Raw genomic sequence first — 25,255 nt, forward strand, 5'->3', positions numbered from 1 at the left:
ACATTGAAGACGCTGCAAAACTCAAATGTCATTGGTGTAACTGAGTTCAGAATCTGACCCTGTATCCTTAACACAGTCTTATGTGTCTAAGGTATTACAGTGCATATGTGATATATGAGCTTTCACACAAGATTAAGGATGGAACATAATAAATCTCATATAAGCCATAGGTCTGAGATTTGTAATGTCTCACTGCAAACACAAAGAAAAATCCTTCTGCATAAGAGGGATATGCTTTTAAACTCCCTTTAAATTAATGCAAAACAAAGGAGTCTCCCTTCAGATTAAATTTGGCAGGTCTGTTTAACATTACTTAAACAATGTCCCCCTCAGCCTCCAATAATGTATTACATTGAATTGTACAGGGAATTCAAAAAGTATCCAGTAGAGGGCAATATGCACATTACTTGTGCATCTGGTATTTTCAAATAGATTTACTAGGATGAAATCATACATGTAATCTATTCAGAATGAATGTTAAACATATTTGGATTATGTGAGTAGTTATTATGATTGATGTTAAATATAATTTTACTTTGTAATGATAGCATTAGCCTATGTCTATAAAAACAATTGTTTCATCGTACAATAACTAATCTTATAATTAAGATTGTTTAATAATTTATCCGCTTGTTATTTAAATCATAAGCCAAGGAAGCTAATAACTTTTAAAAAGACTACATAAAACCATGGATTATAAATTTTTAATTCAGATCTGTGAAGATTTTATTTCTCAATGTAATTTATAAATATACATCAAAGGTCATACCCATTTTGAAACAAGTGAATTCAAATGTGGGAATACACATTTTTACACTGAAATAAACTTTTACTATTTACTAACCACTTTGTAACCACAATAAATTCTCTCTTTCTCTCCATATGTATCTACATCTATCTCATACAAAACACAATCCCATTTTCCCCTGCAGGTCACTTTTAAGACACATTTGGTTTATGGGAGTTCAGCCATTGTTGCAGCCCCCTTGGGCTTTCAAAAGATATCCTGACCTTCCCTCTGCTCCAACTCATCCCTTTCCATATAGTCCAACTCCCAAGAAAAGACATGGGCATACAAAGGCTCCGATTCAGGAAGGTACTTAAGCAAGTGGGATTTTTCATGTAGTTCTGGATGTGCTTAACTACCTTCCTGGATCTGAAAGTCAGGATCCCTGTCTTTATGTTTAAGATTTGGTACCATCTCCCCTTCTGCCTACATTTCAGCACAAATATCTTCCTCCTACTTTCCATACCCCCTCAGCCCTTGAGCTCTTTTCTCAACCAGAACCTCCTGCCTTTCTGCTTTCTCTTCCTACTCTTATTTCCATGGCTTCCCTCATGCATTTTCTTGTGCCTGACATGCCCTCCATAGCCAACTTCACAAGAAGAACCACCCCTCTCCTATTTCAATTCCTTCCTCAAAACACACATCTCTCTGCCATAAAGACTGACATGAAGGGAGTATTAATCTTCTCCTCAGGGAAGCTTGTAAGAAAACAAATAACGTTGTCCTACTAGGTTCTTTTTACTGGGCCTGTCCTCACTAGGTGCTTTGAGAGTCTTCCTTGGTGGATTTTTTTTTTTTTTAAGGTTTTAAACTCTGGGAGACAGGATGGAACATCTCCTGTTTGTTCTGAATGGTGCTGAGCCCACCGGCAGGGCTGAACAAATCGAGAAGGCCCAAACTTGGCAGGTACTGAGCAGCCACATCTCCCATGAAAGGCAACTCAGTTACCTCACAGGACCAGGACCAGACTTCTGTGGTGACAGTGAAAGGCCTGTTACTTGGCTTCATTGTAAAAATGGTGCAGAAAACCAAGGTGAAAGCAAAATTGCAGCTCCAAAGCCTGGATTTAGATTGGGAGGCGACCTGCAAAGAGGGAAATATTGGTTTGTGTGTTTGGATCTGTTATTTATAGGGTTTTGTTAAAAAGAAAAGGAGTGTGTGTTTGTGTGGGGGTGGTCTGGGGAGAAAGGGATGGGGATGGGAGATATGCTGTTGGTATTGTATGTTATAAATGCAGGCTTTTAACCGGCAAAGTCTCTATGAGAGCTATGAAAGTGTGACATGACAAAAGACAAGAAAGAGTGAAAACTGAGCAAAACTGGCCTGTCTGCAGAAGGAAACTGGCCTGTCTGCAGAAGCAAAGGTGCCTGTTACTGACAGTTGGCAGGAGTGGCCAACCTGAGCCTGAGAAGAAGCCAGAATTTACCAACGTACGTTGCCAAAGAGCCACAGTAATACGTCAGCAGCCCCCCCATCAGCTCACCCACCCTGCTCCCAGTGCCTCCCACCCACCGGCAGCCCTACGGATCAGCGCCTCCCACTCCCTCCTCACACCTCAGCACTTTCCTGGCGTGCAGGAGGCTTGGGGGGGGGGAGAGGAGTGAGGGCACTGCAGGCTCAGGGGAGGGGGCGGGAAGGGGTGGAGTGGGGGCAGGGCCTGTGGCAGAGCCAGGGGTTGAGCAGTGAGCACCCTCCGGCACATTGGAAAGTTGGCGCCTATAGCTCCAGCCCTGGAGTCGGTGCCTATACAAGGAGCCGCAAATTAACTTCTGAAGAGCCGCATGTGGCCCCTGGTATAGGGAAGGGGTGCAGTGGAACCTGCCCCAAACATGGGCGAGCTGCAAGGGAAGGGGGGATTAAAACCGAGGGAAAGGAGTGGGGTGGGCCGAGGAGAGGGGAAGAGTGTGAGACTAGGGACAGGGGAGAAGGAGGTGGGAGAGGTAGTGGCTAAGGATGGGGGGGAGAAAGGGAAAGAAAAGTTGGGAGAAGAAGGAAATGGGCAGTGAAAGGCAGGGGCCGGGGAGAAGGGGAGGTGGGAAGAGGGGCAGGAACGGGGTGCGGGCGGGCAGGGAGTCCGCCAGGGCCCAGCCTGTTTGCCATTAGCCTGCAGCACGGTGGGGATTGGAGGAGAGAGCGCCTGGGATGCTTCCTGATGAATAGCAGAGGGTCCGGGCCGTGACCGCAGGCTCAGCATGTGCTGGAGTCTCGCTGCACTTTCCCAGCCCCCCTGCCAGGATGGGGGGAGAGAGGGGGAGAGAGGCAGCGAACGGAACAGGGCGATCCGCATCCAGCAGCGCAACCAGCAGCCCGGAGCCGCCGCTTCCTGGAAGCAGAGGCTCGGGGGGCGGACGGGACAGGCAGCCTCGATAAGGCGGCGGCTATCGGGGCGCCAGCTGCGGGGCTGGGCAGCAGACAGCGCGCGCCCGGCGGAAGGTTCGGAGCCCGGGTCCCTCCCGCGCTGAAGGCAGGTAGGAGACACCGCGCTGCGCGGGGGCAGACCCTGCCGGCGGCTCCCCAGGTGCGGGGGGGGAGGGTGACCCGAGCTCGGGTGGCCGGGGGGGGGGCAGAGGGGAGGCGCTGCCCGCCGCCGGTGCACCCGCCCCTGTGAAAAGGGGCCAGAGACACCCGTGGGGGTTTTCCGGCAGGGGTCGGTGCACCTGCAGGGCGTGTGCATGCGGCTCCCAGGTGTGTAGCCACTCCGAGATGTGCCGGCACCTCTGTGTGTGTGTGTGTGTGCGTGTGTGGGCGGGGGGGGGGGGTACAGTCACCAGCCACGCTCATGCATCGAGCTGTAGGAGGGGCACAGGCCCCGAGGGCTGCAGATGCACCTACAGGGGGTGCCCAGCCACGAAGACACGCAGCTACCCTTGAGGAGGGTGTAAATGCACGCGCAGGCGAGACCCGAGGAGCCGGAGGAAGCGGGTGGCTGTCTGCGGCAGGTGGAGAAGCAGGGCAGAGGCACAGGACCCTGCTTCTTCCGCCGTGTGTTCTGGATGTGTCATTGCCTGGGCTGGTTACATTGGAATGACTCTTTTTTGGCTGCATGGAGATTGTTTTATTCGCTCATAAATATAGCCTCAGGTGTTGGGTCTCAGGCCGGTTACATTTTCCCGTTGACAATGTTTAGATTCTCTGTAAAAAATGCGTCGATTCAGTTGGGCCGTATGGCAATTGAACTGGTCATCAACTAAGGCAGCGCAGGGTTCCTGGGGGAAAAATAAAGTTTTGTATTTGTGTTGGAGAGCGTATGGGATGGTGGTCGGAGCACAGGGCTGGCATTCAGCACTCCTGGGGTCCATTCTTGGCAACGGAACCAAGTCTTAAAATCCCTCTGTGCCTCCGTTTCCCCAGGCTGTAAAATGGGGATAATTATCAAACCTATTAATGAGACTTAATTATTTTTTGTAATGCATTAATGAAAGGCTTTATGGGAATGAAAGGAGGATTATATAGAAGGATAACAAACTATGTAAAATTCCCCTTGAGGGATATTTGGTATTGAACATGGTGACCCATGTCCTAAAAACAGCTATTTGACAGTGGAGGCTAATGGAACCTGAATCTGAGAACACCTCACACACGAATCTAGTCTTGGTGTTGCTATTGATCCTCCCCATGCTCTTCATGTCACTGCCTCTGCTCTTCATGTCACTTTGCTGAGTGAGTGACACATGCGCTGCATGCAGAGTAGGGAAGAGGCTGCACAATACACACCAGGACAAGATAGACCTGATGTTAATGAATGGCAGCTCAAATCCCACTTGTTTGCCTAAGGGATGGGGAAGTGAGTCACTAAAAATACACACACCCTGCATATGATATGACATTGCACAACTGGCCTGGTATTCAGTGGGGTCTTCTGAAGGATGAAGTATCCAGCCAGCATACTGGATCGGGAGGATTGGTGGACTGTCCTGGGATGGGTTTCAGAGTAGCAGCCGTGTTAGTCTGTATCTGCAAAAAGAAAAGGAGGACTTGTGGCACCTTAGAGACTAACAAATTTATTTGAGCATAAGCTTTCGTGAGCTACAGCTCACTTCATCGGATGCACTCTTATGCTCAAATAAATTTGTTAGTCTCTAAGGTGCCACAAGTCCTCCTTTTCTTTTTGTCCTGGGATGGCAGCTCCAGTATCCCTATCTTGTGCTCTGCCTTGGAATCGGTTTGTAGCAGAAGCAAAATACTAATATTTCTATGTGGATGACATAGAGTCAAGACCTGGGAATCATAGGCCAAACAGTGGGATGTGTCCAGGGCTTCTCTATGAGGGAATGTAGGAAGAAGAGGATTCCTTTCTGTCAGACAAGAGTCCTCTGTGTTCCCTAAAACTTCCCTTCACAGGGGCAATGGTTAGTGGATCCATGTAGCTGCTGTTCTACCAACCCCACCCCATTTCCCCCCCCTTGAAATTTGTCCCTTTGCAAATGCAAGATCTAGTTTCCCAAAAGAGAACCTGGTAGGTGTTTTCTTCTTTTTTGATTGTAAAGCACCTACAAGATCCAGTGTACTTGGAGGGAAGGATGATGGATTACAGGAAATGTGTCCTGTAGAGATGCTTGAAGGGTGAGAGGGTGAAGGTATGGAGGAAAAGGGCAGGATGGGGGTTCCCGTCATATACAGTTGTGTGAAATAAGGCAAGGAGTTAAGTGTGGGAGAAGGACCCAAAAAGAGTTGTTCATTAAGAAGTTTGGGTGGAGCAAAGGAGAGGGGAATTGGAAGGAAAGAAGATATTTTATATATAAAAATGTCTATAAATACATATGTAATATTAGCTTTACTAAACATTTTAAACTAATGTTAAAATTATCTAATACACAGGTTAAAAAAAGAGTTTCTATACATGTGGGTATAATGCTTAAATTATCCCAAAGTCCAAAGTTTGGTTTAAAAAGTCATAAGGCCAAGAGGAAATGAATAGTCAGAACGTAATTATCCAAACTGTAGTTTGCTCAGTACAAGATTTTGAATGATGACTGTCTGATGACAACCCAAAGTTACACACAGAGTAACTCTTGCAACAAGCATCAGCAGACCTTTACTCATTACACATCCCTACGATCCTGAGTTTCATTTTGATCTGAAGACGGCACTTCCAACAGCACAACAGGGACATACAGAGCCATTTCTGAAATACCAATTTTATCCTCTTTTTCTAACTTTTCCATTTATGTTGCCAGTTTGTTCTCTCCAAGCACCAATATTTAAACCAATATGTCTTCAAAGACAGAAGGCCTATAGCCATGATTTCTGTGGAGTATGGCTGCAAGGGAAAAATTGATATTCAGCCAGTCATTGAATTTGATCATTAGTGATGGAGGGAACTCTGTGATGATTTTGTTTTCTTCATCACTGATGCTGGAAATGCTATAATCATAGTGTACAGATCCAGTTTATCTTTTAATTGAGCAAGAAGTAGGTTCAGCTGTTTCAAGTTAGGTGATAAAATCTGTTTCACAGGGAACTTAAAGTGCTATAATGGTAGTTGTTTTCACCGTGTTTTACTACTGCTACTCCACGCTGAGCCAATGAGTTAAGTGAAAGAGAAATGGATTCTGTTGTGGCTCTTGCATTATGAATTAAGTTCTTACTCCATTAGTTTTTACCTTGAGGTGTCCATCTCAACTGCAGCCTAACTAGATCACTAAAGGGCCTCATTGGGTCCTAGTCACTGGTGATAATGTATTAGCCTGAAAGAACCTAGCTTGCCTTTCAAAACCCAAGCTGAATTTGAAGGGCTGGCTGGTAGTTATAAAACACCCCCACCCCTCCATCTCTTTACTTGTTAACTGAGCAAATTTGATCTCAAGGCACTGGGAGACAATAGTTTGACCTAGAGTCATTGGGATGCTATTGTTAGCCACATTTCAGAGCAGAACTATATGGTAAGTATACTTATTGTGAGGTTGCTTAATTATAACAACCAACAGGGAAAGAAGATGGGAAAAGATCAGAATAAATCTCTACCAAGGAAATGTAGCCTTACGGTTAAAGTACATGATTGGGAATCAGGGTTACTGGGTTCTACCCCTAGTTCTGTCCTGCTCTTTCTGTGTAACTTTGAATAAGTTGCTCAGGGTACAACTTCTTAAGTGTTCACCAATTCTGAGTGTCTCAGTTTCTGGTACCTTAGAGACTAACCAATTTATCTGAGCATAAGCTTTCGTGAGCTACAGCTCACTTCATCGGATGAAGTGAGCTGTAGCTCACAAAAGCTTATGTTCAAATAAATTGGTTAGTCTCTAAGGTGCCACAAGTACTCCTTTTCTTTTTGCGAATACAGACTAACACGGCTGCTACTCTGAAACCTGTCAGTTTCTGGTGGCTCAATATGAGATACACAAGCCATGAGTTTTAGTGGTGCTCAATACCTACAACTCCAGCTAACGTCAGTGGGATCTGTGGATCCTCGGCACCTCAGTAAATCATGCCCTACAGGTGTCAAGATAAGCAACCAAGAATAGAGGCACCCAAAATTAATGGCCACTTTTGAAAATTTTGGCCTAAGCAGTGTGCCTCAGGTTTCTCATCTGTGAAATGGTGATAATACTGCAGTGCAGTAAGGGTTAGTCCATGTTTATATAGCTCTTGGAAGAAGATAAGTACTAAGTATTGTTAGTTTCTCCATTATCCAGGAGGACTTTACTCCTGAGAGCATTCTGCGCCAAAAAAATTGAAATTCTGCACCAAAAAATTAAAAATTATGTGCACAATATTTTAAAATTCTTTAAAATTCTGCAAATTTTATTTCTCAATTAAATGTGAAGGCTCCAGCATGGCACTGGGGAGCACAGGCCACTGGCTGCATGGTGGTGGAAGAGCACTGTGCAGCTCACCCCCAGGACACAGACTCAGCGGTGAGATGGCACCCAATCCAGAAACAGTGCAAGGACCGTGCCTGCCCCAGAAACATCCCGGGCCCTGCCCCTCCAGGCCAGGTGCACCAGGTGTGGGCAGGCCGGCTCAGTAAGGCAGGATCCAAGTGTGGAGGGACTTAGTGTGAAGGGTTCCAGCTGTGGGTTGAGAGGGGTCTGTGTGGGGCAATCTGGGTGCAGGCAGCTCAGTGGGGAAATCCAGGTATGGGAGGGATCTGGATGCACAGGGGCTTGTTGGGGGGTTATGGATGCAACGGAACTCTACGGGGGGGGGGGGTCCAGGTGAAGGTGGTTGGGACTCAGCGGAGGGGGGGTCTGGGGTGGGGGCTCAGTTGTGGGTCCAGATGCTGGGAGAGTGGGACTCATTGGGGTGAGAATCCAGGTGCAACTGGATGGGACTTGGTGGGGTGAGGATACAGGTGTGGGTGGCTTATCGGGGTGGTCCAGGTGCAGGGGGATTGGGGCTCATCGGGGAGGTTCTGAGGGCGGAGGAGGTGAGGCTCATTGTGAGGGTCTGGGTATGAGGGGGTCTGGATGCACGGGGGTTGGGAGGATGGGGGTGCAGCTCCCTGCACAGGGATCCCTCTCCCTGCAGCTGAGGAGCGATGGGTGCAAGAAGTGGGGTGGGGGAAGTTTGCAGAGCTTCCTGCAGCTGGGGGAGAAATCTGGGGTTAGGTCTGACCTGGCCTTGGATCCCCTGCCCAGCACTGACTAGTAGCTGAGCCCGACACAGGGTAGGAGCCACCAGCCAGGTCTTCTTCAGTCCCGCCCCCAGCCCCACAGTGATTTACTTCTCCGCCAGCTGCCCTGGTCATCCAAAACATACTGCTGGGGAGGGTTGCATGACCGCTCTTGTGGCTTCCCTTTGCTTCCCTGTCATAAAGTCATTTTTCTGTGGGGAAGCAAAGAAATCTGCAGGGGACATAAATTCTGCACCTGCGCAGTGGCGCAGAATTCCCCCAGGAGTAGGACTTCTATCTGTGATCAGGATGAGATCTTTGTTTCTCTCAGCTGTGAAATAACATGAGAGTTTCTCACACACTGAGCAGAAATGGTGATAACTAAATGTTCTTCATTTTGTTTAAAAATACAGTCCCAAAGGATTTTTTTTCCCCCAAACGATCCCAGAACACTTTCAGTCTTGTTGTTTACAGTGAAACATGAGAATCAATAGCAAATATTCTATGTCATTGTGGAGGCAGAAGAGGGTATGTGATCACATGTGTCTGCAGAGCTATCTGTGCTTCACATTCTTGCAGACAACAAACAACAACATAGCTCACTCTTCCAAAATAGTTAACATTCTGGCCCGGAGTTACAGTACCAGATGTGTTGCCACAGAAACAATTTAAAGGGAGAAGGACCTTCAAGTGAATAGTCTTTATAGTGGTAAATATAAAAGTTATATACATATTTCAGAGACTGTAGGGGTTTTTTTGTATGCGTGTATATGTGAGACAGAAAGAGTAGGGGGGAATTGTACTTTTCCTTTCCTACATCTGTTAGCATTTTAAGATTCTCCATACAGGACTGGAAATTGAAGAATACTCTATTAGGGACATGATTTATGCACCTTAGAGACATTTTTATTAAATCCTGACTGGATTTTATAAACTTTTTTTCCTTGAAAAGCTGTGCATTTTGCTAGCTGATTTATTCAGCCCCATTTGCAACGTGCTTTGGAAGCAATTTCAAATAACAGTTGTTTCTTTGAAAGTAAAGAAGCGTATCTGACTACATAGAACTAGACCAGATTTTGATGCTGACAATTACTAGCACATTCTAACCTACAACAGTTGACATGTTGATGAAAAGAGGGAATCTAGTTGGGAAATAACTTTGTTTTATCTCACATGGGAAGGCTTGGAATATATGTCACTGAAGTCCCTATAACAGTTGCAGCATGGGAAGGATCAGGAGTATGAAAATGGTGTTGGAGGTGGCAAGTGCAGAGAGGAAAGGCAGATGTGTGCGAACATCTCTATGGCACTGGATAGTTGCCACAGGCAACATGCCCTCCTCTCTATTGCCACAAACTCATATTGCAAAATGTGACATAGGTTGCTTAACTCCCTCTGCATGGCTTTTACATGCCACAAAGGGGCATACGCTTCCAGGAGCGGCGCACACTGCCTGGGGTAGCATAGCAAGGAAAATTTACATTAGGAAAGGTTTGCTGATATAGCTGTGTCAGCAAGCCATGCTAATGTAGACACAGCTTATATTGGCAAAAAAAAGTGCTTTTGCAGGTATAGTTTATATATGGTATTGCTTATACTGGTTTCCTGAATGAAATAAACTATATCAGCAAAAGCTCTTATATGTCAGTCTGCAGTAGGGCTTTTGCTGATATAGAAATGTCATAAAAAAATCACATCCCTAACTGATGTTACTATACTGGCAAAAGTTTCTAGACCTGTAGGCCTGGCCAAAGAGTCTGGAAATAATGTAAACAGGCCAAGCTCCACAAAAAATGGCTCTTTTGTTTTCACATTTATTTGTCATTCTTGCCACTGAAAGGCCTTGCTCCTTGCCAGCTTTGCAACCCTACTATCTCCGCACTGAAGAAAGCAACATCAGTGATTTCCCCACTGAAATCATGGGTGAAATCCTTGCCCCATTGATGTTAATGGCAAAACTCCCATTGACTTCAGTAGGGCAAGAATTTCACACTCTGTACTTTTGGTGATAGGACCTCTCCTTCTGTGTGTCTGGAAGATGTTAGCCTAAAAGCCTTAAACTGAGAATGGTTTATCTCATTTAACTCTCCCCTCGCCACTCCTTAAATTTAAAACCTGACTTTACTTTACTATCATAAACATGTCCCTCAGACATCTCTATACCTCTTAAATATCAGACATTTTAGACCCCAAGTTACCTGGATTGGACACCATTTTGGTGTTCCCTCACTTTCGTTGTTGAAAATTATTTATATCAGAAATAAGGAATCAGGAAACTGAAATTATACTCAGAGTTATTTATGCTTCTGGACAGAATCCTGCATCATTTTAAGCTTCCTGCATGAATAATTTTTTTGGGATCTGTCATTTTTGGGACTGTCACATTCTGTATCGCACATTTAGGCCTAGCTAAATTGAAAGGCCTGTACATCACAATGTGAGATCAGCTATAAAGATAAGAAACTGGTAATTACCCTTCATTCCTTATTCAGATAAAAATTTCATTGACTTCTGGGGGAGTTTTAGGTGTGCAAAGAATTCAGATTTGGGCCCACAGTTGGTGTCTGCAAGGTTAGAAATAAGTTTGGGGTACAAAATTTGAGTCTAAATCCAGCTCTACACTTCTCCATAAATCCAGAGATGTTGGGATTTAGGATTTTGATTCAGCAGCTGCTTGGGACAGAGCCAGTCATGACGTTAGCAAACAGATCCAAACTTCCCACTAGTTTGTTCGTATCTCTTTTGTTTGGGCCCTTCAGTAGATGGGATATGTCTTTGTGTATGTGTAGCGCATCCCCACTCAGACACTATAATTAAATCTTTCTATTGAAAATTTCTATTTCAGGTGCTCATAATTTTCTCAAAAATTGTCCTTTGGGTCTAAAATTTCCTGTGGTTGTTTTCAACCCAGAATATAATATGTTTGGAAAATGTGAACTATGTCCACTCAATTACTTTTTGAGTTATTCAAATGCATTTTTTTTTTAAAATGCATGTTTTCAATTTACATGTTTTCTATATTTTTCTTTGAATTCACATAACTTTTTGTTTTTATTATTTAAATTGTAACACACTTGAAATATGCCGCACCCCCTCCCTCCCCCCATATGAGTACCCGTCCATTCCCCAACACCAGGACTGGACAGATAAACCAAAGAAGGGAGCAACTGAAAGAGCTCAGTGTGCTAAAGGATTTTCATTTAGTGCTCTGGTGATAACATGAATAGGTTTACATTTCCATCAGTGCAGGCGAAATACAATTTAAATAACCTTTAGCTATGTGTGCTCAAGATTTCTGCAATATTTACATTCTATAATTGAAATAGTACAAAAAAGTTCAAAGGGTCACTCCAAATTATAAGAAAGGATTTGTTTTATGAAATCTGTAGAGTTAAAATGAGAGGCCAGCATTTCTGAAAGATTTAGCAAACAGTGGTGTGGAAAATGCACATAATGCTGGATGAGCAATTACCACTGTTGTGTGAACAAATTGGGTAATTGTGTGTGCAAATGTGGTTCAGATGTGGTCTACATACAAAATTTCACTGCTTTAAGTAAAGGTGTAAAGTTAAATTGATAATGCAACTTTGTGTCTGGACACTGTTACATTAGTTTAAATTTCGTTGGTTTAGCTTGTACCTTTTCTTTATTACAAGCGAAAGGTAAACCAATATATACCCAGTTTAAACTGATGTAAGAGCGTCCACACATACAGTTGCACCAGATTAACTGCATTGCTTTAATATCAGACCTGAGGCCTGATCTACACCTAAAAATGAGATTGACTTACACCTCTCAGGGCTGTCAAAATTTTTTCACCTTGTATGATGCAGTGAGATTGACCTAACCCCCACTATAGACCCAGCTAGGTCAACGGAAGAATTCTTCTGTTGACTTAGCTACTACCTCTCTTGGAGAGGTGGACGTACTACAGGAATGGAAGAACTCCTCCCATCGCTGTAGTAAGTGTCTACACTACAGTGCTACAGCAGCACAGCTGCAGCACTTCTATAAAGAAAAGGAGGACTTGTGGCACCTTAGAGACTAACAAATTTATTTGAGCATAAGCTTTCGTGAGCTACAGCTCACTTCATCGGACGCATTCAGTGTGCTTCTATAGTGTTTCTAGTGTAGACGTGCCCTAAGCTATATGGGTATAGGTACTTTTATACCACTATAACACCAGGAGCAGGACCTGTAATGTGCAGGGCTCTGAGACCTTTCAAAACTACACTTGTATTGTTAAAGAAACAAAACTTTCTACTGTAGACAAGGTCTAAGAATGGATTCTTAAAAAGCCAAACAGTGACCATACTGTGAATAACTGTTGGTTGCAGTGAGAGTTTTGAGTGCTGAAAGGAGTTAAGAATTGGGTTTATAGATTTTGAAGGACTTGGGGACAAAGGTGCTATTGACTGTGTGCACAAAATTCAAGGCCATTTTGAAGTACGTCCCCCTAATAGTTTATGCTGATGATACCCATAATAGTTCAAAGTACATTAAAAATAGTCTCAGCTTTTTAAATAAATGTTTTAGGTGGTTTGATCCTAACTGGTTCCACTGATGAAAACACTGTATCCATTTGCCAGCAACCTCTATCCAGCACTTCCAGTTACCTTCCTTCCTTCTTTCTCCGTAACTGACTCTCTTGTTTCTTAGACTCTTCTTAAATTGGGTCTTGGGTGATTTATACTGATAAAATGATTAGAAGAGTCTGACACCACTGTGAACTTTCTATCTCTGGCAGTTGCCTTGCTACTGGTAGTCATTGATAAGCAGAAGAGTATGTGCTGGCTGATGAGGCACTATACAGCCAGTTCCTTCCAGTCCAGTTTCCTGTCACAGTGGTTACTGACCCCCAGAAAACCAATTCTTTCACCAGTTTGCTCGGATTTTTTTTTAAAATGATAGTTTATGAGGTCAATTACCATTTCTTTGCTTCTTAAAGGGAATCTGTGGAGGAAATCGTGCCCTCTATTGCTTCTCTTTGATATGTAAAGAAGTCCAAGAAAGTTTTGTAAATAAAGTTTAATTTTCATCTTGTTTTATAACCTTGGAAGTATCAGGCACATCAAATCTTGTCTTTCTTGTTTTTATTAGAGGATTCCTTGGAGGACCAGAGAAATAGCATGGGGAACTTTTCTCAGTGCTTAATTGAATATGCAAAGGGCGTTGAATCTTTCACAAAGATATCTTTTCTCCCAACTGTGTGTCAGATGTTTGAGTGAAATAAATATCAAAGAAAACAAAACAACCCTGCAAAGAATTATAAAAAGACTGACCCCTCACAACTGCTCAGATTTTACTCTTTTGGAGTATGTAATGTCCTTCCAGAAATAACAGACTAGACAAGGCTTGAATTTCTAGTTAAAAATAAAGAGCAGAATAAAAATATATTAAAAAGAAAATATTTCAGGTCTTTTTACTTCAAAAAGAAAAGGCACATTTTTTAAAATAACTTTTTATCTGACTACTGGCCCAACCCAATTCCAGGTCATGCATCCTGGTAGATAATATTCCTTTAGCTGCTGCTTCCCAAGTCACCATGCTTTAAGATCTTGTTAAGTGTATAACCTTTACGATATAATTAATTGTATTTCATTTTGTGTGGATCGTTTGCAATTAAGCATTCTTTCAGGTGAGCCTTGTTTAGCTACATCCATCACAAAAATAAGCTCTGGGGCAAGGAGTAGAAAAAGGGTCTGAGCCAACCAATGTTTATTTTCATTATTAATCATTTATATTATGTTAGCTCCTAGATGCTCCAATCCCGAACCAGGGCCCCATTGTGCTAGACTCTGTTCCCTTCTCATCCTCCCTCTCCTTCACCCTCACAAAGCTGTATATTTCTTTTGCTGTTGTTACATTCTAATGGAGCAGGCAGTATTTCTTGTCAAAGTCCCAGTCTGTAGTATTAGTGAACAGGTCAATAAGAAATTTATAAAGACAGATCCTGGATGGATTTTAGGCAGGCTCTAAACTATGAATCTGAGGGAAAATGGTGATGCATCTTTTCTATAGAAGCCCATAACTAATGCATTTTTCCAGTGTGTAAGCCAACTTATGATTACAGAGGTCTTCCATTGAAGTTATGGCAAAGCTCCCAGTGACTTTGATGGGAGCAAGATTGGGCAGAGTGGTAGTGGTCCTGGAAACCTTACCTGTTGCTGTATTAGAAGCAGAAAATACTTTATAGTTTAAGACCCAACTGATGCACAGAAGTAGTTTAAAGAATTTTACATTTGGCCAGATTTCCATAGCCAGTCAGAGTTTTAGTTGCATCTGACCCTAGATGATCTGCTTTGAAAAATAGGCTTTAGAGTCCTTGTTTTGCCTGCTAAATGGAAACCAGATGCAGGGCCAGATCCTCACCTGGTATAAATCAGTGTAGCTCCATTGACTTCAATAAAGCTATGCCAGTTTACACTAGCTGAGGATCTGGCTTACTGAAGTGATGTTCCCCTTAAAAGACCAAGCTTTGCTTCCCTTACTTACATGAAATATGCCAATGGGATACTTTTGTAAATTAGGTGAGTAGCATTTAGGTCACTGTGGCTGGGCCTGCAGTCTAGTTTAGATGTGATCTGCGACTCAAAGGGGCAGATCATTGAAGTCAATAGAACTGTAACAGTTTGCACAAGCTGGGGATTTGCCACCTCGTCTGGAAGCACCATGCTTGTGCGGCTCTCAGTAATTCAAAATCTGGACAGAACTTTTACTGAATCTGGCATGTTCTTCCCAAACTCCTACCTCATTAGTTCATCTTAGAAGGGGTAAAACATCTGTTTCTAAGTAGAGCTTTGTGGTTACTGACTGTTTTTTTTCCCTGCAAAATCTCTAAATCTGGCCATTTAAAACCAATGGTTTATAAGAGCTGGAGTGGGCCATTTGCAAACTTCATCTCATTAAAAACCAAACCAAACCAAATAAAATCAGGGAGTAACAGCATAAGAGAATATGGGCTACAAATGGCAGAAGCTTATGTGCCAAGATTGGATAGGAACAATGCTTTGGTGTGATAGAAATGAAAGGGCAAAAAACACAAACACACCCTTGTATTGGCAGAGATCCTTATTGTCCCCTGTAAGGAAGGTAACATGGCTGGGAAGCTTTTGTGTGTCAGCAGAGAAAACAGGTTACACAGAACATAATGGCAGAGATTAGTACTGCGACAGCAATGACTAGACCTCTCCACCCCTAATTCATTAGAAATCATAACTTTTCAAGCCTTGCCTGTTTGTCTTAAGAGATATTGGGTCAAATTTGTCCCCAGCAAAATTTCCAAAAATGATTAATGATTTGTGGGACCTTTAATTTCTGGGTGCCCAACTTGACATGCCTTAAATGGACTTAACTCGCAGAGGGTGAGTTTTCAACACTTGCTGAAAATCAGCCCCCTTTAAGGTGCCTCAAGTTGGGCACCCCAAATCACTTGTGAAAATGCTGACCTCTTTTTTGTTACTTCATCATCACTCAGCACTTCACTGGATTGTGCCTTAAGGAAATCATTTAGCTTTAGCTGTCGACAAAGACAAGTTATAGAGTAACTCATTCCCAGTGACCTGATGTTTTGTATTCATTTCCATTTCTCTGTCTGCCATGTGCTTCTGGAGACTAACCCTGTTTTATCAGACTCATTATTTTCTAGGGAGCAAGAGTGGAATGGCAGAATGTACTGTACATCCCACATCTCCCATGGCCTTACTAGTTGCCCATCACATCAAGTGTCCTGGGGTCCTTGAGGGATTAAAGCCTTGGTCATGTGGCTGTCATAATGGCTAGGATCCAGATTTTTAAAGGTACTTAGGCCTTGCTGCGTTCATCATTGCAGTGCCTAAATGATTTAGGAGCCTAAATCTCAATGGCAAAAGGAAGCCAAAATCCCATTGACTATTGAGATTTAGACTCCAAAGTGCCTGCATTACTTTTGAAAATGAGATTTAGGCTTCTAAATCAGTTAGGCATTACGATGTTGAGCGCAACAACACCTAAATACCTTTAAAAATCTGGACCTGAGTCATTAGCAAGGGAGGCTAGTTTTATAATGTCAAGACTAAATGAGAAGTATAATGGCTCCTTCTTATATTGTCAGAAGTCTGTCCTGGTAGAAATTCCCATATAGTGTGATTTGCAGAGCTGGCCTCTTGGAGATATTTAAAGGAGAGGCTGAGGGAACTGGGGCAATTTAGTCTGCAGAAGAGAAGAGTGAGGGAGGATAGCAGCCTTCAACTACCTGAAGGGGGGTTCCAAAGAGGTTGGAGCTCGGCTGGTCTCAGTGGTGGCAGATGACCGAACAAGGAGCAATGGTCTCAAGTTGCAGTGGGGGAGGTCTAGGTTGGATATTAGGAAACACTTTTTCACTAGGAGGGTAGCGAAGCACGGGAATGGGTTACCTAGGGAGGTGGTGGAATCTCCATCCTTAGAGGCCCGGCTTGACAAAGCCCTGGCTGGGATGATTTAGTTGGTGTTGGTCCTGCTTTGAGCAGGGGATTGGACTACATGACCTCCTGAGGTCTCTTCCAACCCTGATATTCTATGAAAGGCACCTCATGCTGCTGAACATCAAACTTCATTACTGCTTAGGCATACCTATCCACTTTGGCTGCAGTGTGCATGCACATATATGTAGGTGCCCATGGTACATTACATCACCATGGTTTCCAGCAGGGGTTAAAAGAACCAGGAGAGTCTGAGCCCTAAAGCCCCAGGGCTTTCATAGTAGAGCTACAGGGGAAGTTTTGCTCTGAATAAGTAGCAGGCTGTTGTAGCCTCTGGGACCAGCCACTAGAGGGAGACATAATCACATGCACTTAGCCTGTTTATTACATTTGTACAGGCATGCACTTGGGTGGGCTGGGGGGAAAGGAGAAGTGTGTTACAGGAGAGATGTTTGACGGAAATACTCAGGATTTCCCAGTTGACAAAGGGAAGCTTATCTGTGGCAGTGGCTGTAGAATTTGGCGCATCAGTGTTAGGCAGACTTTCCTTATCAGAACTAGAAAGGGCTGTTTGTTGCTTGTAAATAGTTCACTTTCTCAACACCATCTGCTTATTCTCTTGGTAGGATTTTTTTAAAGTATTCATTAGAATCCATCTAACTGCAGTCTCAGATTCTGCCAAAGCAGAACAAGCTATGAGTCAGGCTAGTGTGTAGAGCCTGGTGCATTCCAGAATCCCTGGTTCAGGCTTTAAAGTTTGTCATCAAGCTTGAAATTGAAACCAGAGGCGCAAGCAGCGGGGTCTGAGCTCATAAATCAGCCGGTAATGGATGGATTGTTCCCTGCCTTTCCCTGAGGAAGAAAGCAAAACTCCAGGGAGGGTGCCAGAACAGCCTCACAGCGACACCTCAGTGCCATGGGTGGAGCCCTGATACAGGCGGGCATGAAGCCACCCCACATACTGTGGACTCAACATGTGGATGAATGAGCATGCCACATGAGTATGCCACACACCGGGGAGGGAACTAAACTGCACAAGGCTTGTGGTTAAATCCAAACCGATTCTTGCCATAATATTCCCAAAGCATTTTAAAAATAACAGTGGGATTTACTGCCTGCCCTGATTCTGGCGAACAGTCTGGCTGGAAGAAGTGGGAGCTTTACGCCAGCATGTGGCCTGTAACTTCTCTTTTCTGCTTCAACCATCTAATATCCTGCCACTAGGGGGAGAGTCAAAGTGAACCTCAAAACTAACAGCTACACCTCCCACTCCTGAAAAATAATTTCCAGATCATGTTCAAATAGGGGTCAAATTCTGCTGTCAGGGAATGCAGTGTAAATCTGGAGTAATTCCACTGACTCTGGATTCACACCAGTGTCACAGGCAGCAGAATTTGGCTTTATGTGCTTAGACTGAAGCCAATTAGAAATGCAATGGCATTTTGAATACATTACTTGAAAAGCAGGTCACATTGTACTTGAGAGGCCGGGCCTGAGATCATGGTTGTGCTTTTTCCCTGCAGCAGCTGGTTATCTCACAGATCCATATGCAGCCCAGGGATAGCTGTCTGAGGGGGCTGGTTGTGATGCTATGCACTGGTGCAGGGCAAACACAGAGTCCTGAATTTGGCTCTTGGAAGTTGTGTAAGGCCCCATCTGCTGTGCCCTCAGAGCTGGGTTTAAACTCTTGAAGCTAGCCAGTGTGGGTGGGGCTCAGCTGTATGATAAACCAGTCTAATGTGTTCTTAAATATGCCTGAGTGGCATAAAGGGGGAAATGATTTCAGATATTTGGTCTTAAAATAGATATTTAAGGGTTAAATGTATTTTATGGGTAAAATTTTCAAAACTGCCTAAGTCCCATTTGCCAAAGTGAAGTAGGCCCTTAGGGGCCCAACTCAAAGTCAATATGATTTAGGCACTTAGGAGTCTAGGTCACACTGACTTTCAATGACACTTGGGCTTCTACAGACCTAACTCACTTTTGAAAATGGGACTTAGGCTCCTATGTCTCCTAGGCACTATTGAAAATGTTACCTTATACCTAGAAGTCTGCTAGGGCCTGAGTGAAACTGGCATGGGGCAGGGAGTTCCACAGCAGCATGCGTATGGGTATTGGTGTAAAAAAAACCCTTCCCCTTACAGGCTGTGGATCTGTAGCAGAATTGCCCTGTAACCACTACTCAGCCTCAGGGCATGAAGGGGTGGCTGGCTTGTGAATCTGTGTAGTCACAGAGCCACTGGATACCTTCTCTCTCCAGACAGCTTTAGCTTGGTCATGCAAAGCTGCTGCCAAGCACAGCTCTATGACAGGTTCTCCACATCCTGCACAGCAGACTGCGCCAGTCTGGCTGCCTATGTTGCATTATGCTCCTGGGGAGTGTGGGGTGGAGAAGGTGCAGAGGGGAAGAAGCAGAATTTGATCCTCAACATGTTAGAGGCAAGATGCAAAACTTTGAGTGGATTGGGGTGGGATTTTCTAAAGCTCTCCGTGTTGTGCTAACTCTGCTCCCATTGGCTCCAGGGATTATATCAGTCTTTGATTAAAAACCAGAAACAATAATTAAAAATTGTACATTTTACAAGCTCTTTGTGGAAGTCTGTAAGGATGTCTTACCTCCAGCTTTCTTGGAAACCTGGGTTCATGCTTTGCTTGCCAGTCTGAGACAACAAGCTTCAGTGCCAAAATAATTATGTCTATCAATTAGATCTTTTGATCTAAAACTGAATGGCATGTGACCTTTCTGTACTTGTCCTGCACTTCCTTATATCTGTAAGTTTCCAAGGGCAAGTATACATTTGAGGAAAGGAAGTCCATTTGTATGCAGTATACATGATGCTGTGTGAAAATGTCCCTATGAGAAAGGATTAAAAAGATGACATTCCCATTCCAGGAGTTAAAATGGCCTTTCCAGCTCTAGAAAAATAACGAGAGAAAGGTTCTTTAGTTCTGACATTAACAATATTATTGCCATGACTGGGTAATAATCTAAAAGGAAAGTTGAAAAGTTAAGTTTTTTAATCATAAATTTGGAATGTTTATCCAGTAAAGTATCTAGTGAAGGAGACATTGCTACTGAGGTCAGTGGTCTCTCTAAAGAATGCTTGGGAGCAGAGATTACATATAGTGTGTACTTTCCCAGTGGATTTTACACTATGTTGTATGTAAAATGGAGCCTTAATTCTTTGTTTAGTTTGCTTGCTTTTTATATATCTTCAAAATAACTAATGGCTGAGTTCTGAAGCTGTCATACATCAGTAGACATGGGGATTTAGATGAGGCTACTCATGTGTCCCAGAACTGCAAGACTGGGCCCTAAATCTAGGAATGTGTATTTAGCACCTGATCTGCACCCACTGAAAGTCAATGGCAAAGCTCCCCTTCAACTCAGTGGTGCAGGATCAGGCCTGTAGTCTCTCTACAAAATGTGTTGGAGTCCATTGTTCCCAAGCTTTTCAATTAATGAGGGGGAGAAAACAATCTTTGATCATATGAATGTGATGCGAGCAAAACGAAGCATTGTTTGCAAAATGAGATGTAGGCCAGGTCTATACTAGAAACTTTTGACAGTAGAATAATATCAGACAGAGGTGTGATTTTTTAATGGCATTTTTATACTAGTGAAAGGCTTAGTGTACATGCAATTATTTGGGGGCAAGGGGATAAGACACACACACACAAAGCCTTTTGCTGGTATTTTGTTCTAAAAACTGGTATAAGCTATACCAGCAAAACCACATTTTTGCCAGAAAAGCTGCACCTCCAGTAGGTTGATTTGCCAGTATAACTAGCTATATCGGCAAACCTTTTCTAGGTGTAGACTAGATATTACCAGAAGGTAATTCATTCTCTTTACTTAGTTTTGGTTCCATCTATAATGGAGCTTGAGTTTGGTTAAAGATGGTGTAGAAACCGTTCCTGCCAGCACAGTTTGTTTGGCCAGCATGCAGCAGGCATAAGCCCTGCAGTCTGATCCATGTACTTACTGTAAGCAGATTCATGTGACGCCCCATTGACAGCCACAAAGCTCCACATGGGCACAGGGGTTGGCATATGTGGATCCAATTTCAGAATCAGAGACATAGTTCCTTATGTAAAGTGCTGGGCACACTTGAGGCTACTGCATAAAAGGATTAAATTGTGATAAGACAAAATACAATAACTCCCTTTGTCTTTCACAAACCTGAAGAAAGAGAGCGCCTTGTGTATCCTACCCAGTCAATGCCACTACCATGCAGCTAAAGCAAAAATAATTGATCTGGAATAATAAATACTAGTAGTAATCAAAATAAAGAGAGGGAAAAGTAAGCATTAAGCAGTATATGACAAATTTAGAGTGATCTATGTAGGACCAAAAAAAAAAATTTGGGGGGGGGTACTATGTGTCTAACAAAGTTAACATCCAAAGTAAAAGACAAAGTAGACCAGTGACATAACACATCCTCTGCTCAGTCACTTGTGTCTCATATTGCAGCATTATGGAAGGATGGCACAGAATGTTCTCAGTCTACACTATTAGGGATCTGAGATGATGTTCATACTTAAGGCCTGATATTCATCTTGAGCTCAATCTGCCCTCCATTTTTGTGGATAGTATTTTGTAGCTGTAGATCGCTGAGGCCCTTTTTGTTGCATGCAATGAACTGTGGGTGCAAATATTTATTAATTATATGAGTAGCCATCTGATATGTTGGCACAAACAGGTCAGGAGAGATCTAAGTACTAATATATGTATCCACAATTTATTGCAGGAAGCAAAACTCAAGTACAATTATTTTCAGACATACACTAAATGGAAGCAAGTGTGTTTCTTTTAATTAACAGAAATGGGATGTTTTACTATTTTATACAGGCACTAAAGCCTTCTCTAGCGATAGTATAATGAATGCAAATAAATTTCTTGGAGTCATTTAAAAAACCATAACTACTAGTTTAAAAGGACAAAACATCAGTAGAAATATTTGCAAGTAGTCAATGAGTCATATTTTCCTCATAAAATTGTTGAAACTATTGTGCCCAGAAACAAGCAAGAATGTGACTAGGGTTGGAAAAGTTTAGCCATAAACACAAACAGAAACCAGGTTTTTGTTTGCGGGGGATGAGGGTAGTTTGGCTTTAGGAATATCCTAATACTAACAGATTCTGAGTACTGCAGGCAACCTGAGCTGAGTTTTAGTACCTATTGCTGAGTATAGTGGAACCTTTGGTCCTATAGTCTGGTTATACGAGAACGGTGAAGCACAGTGTTAAAGTGACTTTGCGACATTGCAAGTTGTTAAAATTGGGACAAATTAGCTTATTCCCTTAAATCAAAAAATACAAAATTTATTATGAGGGAATTAGAATCTCAATCCAGCAAAATCAGACACTTAACATTTGACTGAGTTAATCTCTGACAGTTTGGGAGATTTGCTTAAGCCCCACCAAAATGCGGATACTTAGGCTTTTGTCTACACTACTGGGTTAGGTCGAATTTATCCATTTTAGGTTGATTTAAAAATGACTGTGTCCACACAACCAACCCCGTTCCATCGACCTAAAGGGCTCTTAAAATCAACTTCTGTACTCCTCCCCGACGAGGGGAGTAGCGCTAAAATCGACCTTGCTGGGTCAAATTTGGGGTAGTGTGGATGCAAATCAACAGTATTTGCCTCCAGGAGCTATCCCAGAGTGCTCCATTGTGACCACTCTGGACAGCACTTTGAACCTCGATGCACGAGCCAGATACACAGGAAAAGCCCCGGGAACTTTTGAATTTCATTTCCTGTTTGGTCAGCATGGCGAGCTCAGCGGCACTCAGCAGCACAGGGGACCATGCAGTCCCCCCGAATCGTAGAGCATAGAGCATTTCTACACTCCCCCTATCATCTCCATCCCTGAGGTTATTGCAGATTAGAAGGTGAAAAAAAAAGCACTCATGATGACATGTTTTCTGAGCTCATGCAGTCCTCCTGCACTGATAAGGTACAGCTTAATGCATGGAGGCATTCAGTGGCAGAGGCCAGGAAAGAATTAAGTGAGCGTGAAGAGCGGAGGCAGGACACGATGCTGAGGCTAATGGAGGAGATGGTATGATGAGATAACATGATTTTGGTAATTAATTGATCTTTAAATATTCATGGTAAATAGGCCTAATGGTCTGTGATGGGATGTTAGATGGGGTGGGATCTGAGTTACCCAGGAAATAATTTTCTGTAGTATCTGGCTGGTGAATCTTGCCCATATGCTCAGGGTTTAGCTGATCGCCATATTTGGGGTCAGGAAGGAATTTTCCTCCAGGGCATATTTCCTCCAGGCCCTGGAGGTTTTTCGCCTTCCTCTGTAGCATGGGGCATGGGTCACTTGCTGGAGGATTCTCTGCTCCTTGAAGTCTTTAAACCACGATTTGAGGACTTCAATAGCTCAGACATAGGTGAGAGGTTTTTCGCAGGAGTGGGTGGGTGAGATTCTGTGGCCTGCATTGTGCAGGAGGTCGGACTAGATGATCATAATGGTCCCTTCTGACCTTAGAATCTATGAATCTATGATGAAGCATCTGTTGGGGGAGCAAACGGACATGATGAAACATCTGTTGGAGCTGCAGGAAAGCCAACAAGAGCACAGATCCCCGCTGCATCCACTGTATAACTGCCTACCCTTCTCCGCACATTCCATAGCCTCCTCACCCAGATGCCCAAGAACGCGGAGGGGGAGGCTCCGGGCACCCAGCCACTCCACTCCAGAGGATGGCCCAAGCAACAGAAGGCTGTCATTCAAACAGTTTGATTTTTAGTGTGGCTACAATAAGCAATGTGGCCTTCTCCTTCCCTCTTCCCCCAACCCACCTGGGCTACCTTGTCTGTTATCTCATTTTTTTTTAAATTAATAAAGACAGAATGCATGGTTTCAAAACAATAGCTACTTTATTTCGAAGGGGGGAGGGTGTTTGGTTTACAGGGAATTAAAATCAACAAAGGGGGTGGGTTTGCATCAAGGAGAAACACATACAACTGTCACACCGAAGCCTGGCCAGTCATGAAACTGGTTTTCAAAGCCCTTTTGATGTGCAGCACGCCTTGCTGTGCTCTTCTAATTGCCCTGGGGTCTGGCTGCTCAAAATCGGACGCCAAGTGATTTTCCTCAACCTCCCACCCCACCATAAACATCTCCCTCTTACTCTCACAGATATTATGGAGCACACAGCAAGCAGCAATAACAATGGGAATGTTGGTTGCACTGAGGTCTGACCTAGTCAGCAAACAGCACCAGCGAGCTTTTAAACATCCAAAGGCACGTTCTACCACCATTCTGCACTTGCTCAGCCTACAGTTGAACTGCTCCTTACTACTGTCCAGGCTTCATGAGCCATGGGAGCAAGGGGTAGGCTGGGGTGGGTGCAACTGCGTGGTGCTGCCAGCTGGGAAAGCAGCCCGAGGCAGAAGCCTCCAGCTCGCATGATATTCCAGGCAGGACTGAATCTCCATGAGATGAAACTTAAAGAAGAGAATGACCTGGAGTCTCTGGCTCCCATTTGGTGCTCTAAGAGGAGAATAGCCATGTCTGTCCAGGTGCCCTGATAGACCTCACTGAGGTCTGCCAGGAGCACCCAGGAGACGTACGTTGGCTATCAGTCCTACTGCACCATCTGCTGTGAAGGCAAGGAGCTGCTGCTGTGTAGCAATGCAGTACCGCATCTGCCAGCAGCACCCAGGAGATGTATGATGACAGTGAGCTGAGCGGGCTCCATGTTTGCCATGGTATGGCGTCTGCATGGGTAACCCAGGAAAAAAGGCACGAAACAATTGTCTGCCATTGCTTTCAGGGAGGGAGGTGGGGCCTGACGACATGTACCCAAAACCACCCGCGGCAATGTTTTTGCCCCATCAGGCATTGGGAGCTTAACCCAGAATTCCAATGGGCAGGAGAGACTGCGGGAACTGTGGGATAGCTACCCACAATGCACCGCTCTGTAAGTTGATGCTAGCCACGGTAGTGAGGACGCACTCCACCGACTTAATGCGTTTAGTGTGGACATATGCAATCGACTGTATAAAATCGGTTTCTAAAAATGGACTTCTATAAAATTGACCTAATTTCGTAGTGTAGACATACCCTTAGACTCTCAGTCCCTGTCCTTTTTCCTCTCAGCCCAATCCTTCTAGTGGCCTTAGATGTATTCCCCTAACTATTCCATCACCCAGCAACAAGCTCCTTACATTTGGTCTGATGTCTGGTATTTTACATGTGCTGGGCCCCAGTCAGCTGCTGTCATCACATCTTATGCTTTCTGGGACTTCTGTGATTGGAAAAGTACCTCTGAGTCTGACCCCAAGGGTTAACTCCCAAAATTTTGAGATTTGAAGACATTGATCCATCCAACAGAGATTACCAGGTTAGTAAACTTCTGAGATTGATTTTCAGCTAAGTTTTGCTGGAAGTCCTTGTCTGAGCTACTCCTAACCTAAGGGAAGAACTGGTTTGAGATGTGGCCAGGTGCTT

General features: G+C 43.8%; 1 protein-coding gene across 1 annotated transcript in view; it reads left to right on the forward strand.

Annotated features, from left to right (window-relative positions):
• Positions 1-2,997: 2,997 nt before the first annotated feature.
• RIPOR3 (RIPOR family member 3) overlaps positions 2,998-25,255 on the forward strand; it is a 71,059-nt gene continuing 48,801 nt past the window's right edge. Inside the window, exon 1 of the mRNA XM_074969587.1 lies at positions 2,998-3,255. The gene's annotated coding sequence lies outside the window, so the exon portion shown is untranslated. The remainder of the gene's footprint in view (positions 3,256-25,255) is intronic.

This window comes from Natator depressus, chromosome 13 (assembly GCF_965152275.1).
Source record: "Natator depressus isolate rNatDep1 chromosome 13, rNatDep2.hap1, whole genome shotgun sequence".
NCBI classification, from domain to species: Eukaryota; Metazoa; Chordata; order Testudines; family Cheloniidae; genus Natator; species Natator depressus.